Source organism: Lactuca virosa, chromosome 4, assembly GCF_052849685.1.
Source record: "Lactuca virosa cultivar CGN04683 chromosome 4, Lactuca_virosa_CGN04683_v6, whole genome shotgun sequence".
Classification (NCBI taxonomy): domain Eukaryota; kingdom Viridiplantae; phylum Streptophyta; class Magnoliopsida; order Asterales; family Asteraceae; genus Lactuca; species Lactuca virosa.
In genome coordinates, this window is record NC_136429.1 from 137,027,730 (window position 1) to 137,029,029 (window position 1,300).

Below are 1,300 nucleotides of genomic sequence, written 5' to 3' on the forward strand. Positions count from 1 at the left end.
GCATCGTGGTCATTGTGTCTTTTTTCGGATGCAGCTACAAATTTAGTGAGCATTTCTTCTAGATTTGGTTTCTTTTCTTGTACCGGCTCCTCCTTTTGGTAAAACCCCCTTGCCTTTTGTCTAAATTTCTCCTCCCTCGCTTTTTTGTACTCATCATAAGGGAGCCATCCTTTCTTAGGTTTTCGCCAATCGTCATCAAATCTATCACCACTAGAATAGCATACTTTCACTTTCTTATTCCCGTTCTCGTCCAAATCACAATCTCTAGTTAGATGAGGCCCATTGCAATTCTCACATCCTACCCGAATAGCATGGATTGTTTGATCCATTTTATCCATCCTCCTATCCATGGTTTTCAACATTGCCATAACTGCCGACAAATCTTCAGAAGCTGCATAGGCCGATCCCTTGGTCATATCATTCCTTGGATTGTGGTATTCTCTAGAATGCTTAGAGAATTCTTCAATTAGTTCTTTGATCATCGGGGGTGCCTTCTTTGTGAGGGGTCCTTGCGAGTCAAGGAGCTGCCTAGTTGTTACATTGACTCCATCATAGAAAATGGAGACTTCTTGTTGGCTATTAAGATCATGATGTGGGCAATTCCTTAGTAGACTTTTGTATCTCTCCCATGCCTCATAAAGGGACTCTCCAGGTTGCTTGTCAAAGTTGGCAATAGCCTTCTTCAACTTGGCTATTTTCGAAGGTGGGTAAAACTGGTCAATAAATTCTTCCTTCATCTTAGCCCATGTAGTGATGGATCCGGGAGGGAGTGACTTGAGCCAATCCTTTGCAGCACCTTTGAATGTCACTGGAAGCATACAAAGCAGCTGGGTTTCGCGAGGCACATTTGGAACATTAAAATAATCAGCCACATCATTGACTTCATCCAAGTGTTTATAGGCATCTTCGTGGTCTTTTCCGTAGAAGGGGATCTCCTTGAGTTGAGCAAGTATGTGACCCTTAAGCTCAAAAGTGGCAGTCACGGGAATTGCGGGTTGCACAAGTCCCGGGCCGGTATCATCTCGTATCCTCTTCTTCCATTCGCCCATGGGAACTTCATCGATGTTTGCCATGGTGTTGTCAAAGTCACCTTCTAGATCGCTACCTTCTTCAAATTCGCTTTCTTCTCTTTCGGACTCGTTCACGATGTCTTCCTTGATTGGGTCTTCGTTTGCCAAGGAAGAGGTGCTGGATGCTCCTGATTTGCTGCTCTTTTTCTTGCTAAAAACGGATTTGAGATTCTTCAAGGGTGAGTTCTTTGAAGAGGCGGATTCTCCAACGGGTTTACCTTTGTTCTTTC

General features: G+C 43.8%; 1 non-coding gene across 1 annotated transcript; it reads left to right on the forward strand.

The window, feature by feature from the left end:
• Positions 1–582: 582 nt before the first annotated feature.
• On the forward strand, positions 583–689 carry LOC145110500 (small nucleolar RNA R71). Its single transcript, XR_013709879.1, has one exon. It is a non-coding gene; the product is annotated as a small nucleolar RNA R71 (small nucleolar RNA).
• Positions 690–1,300: the final 611 nt, after the last annotated feature.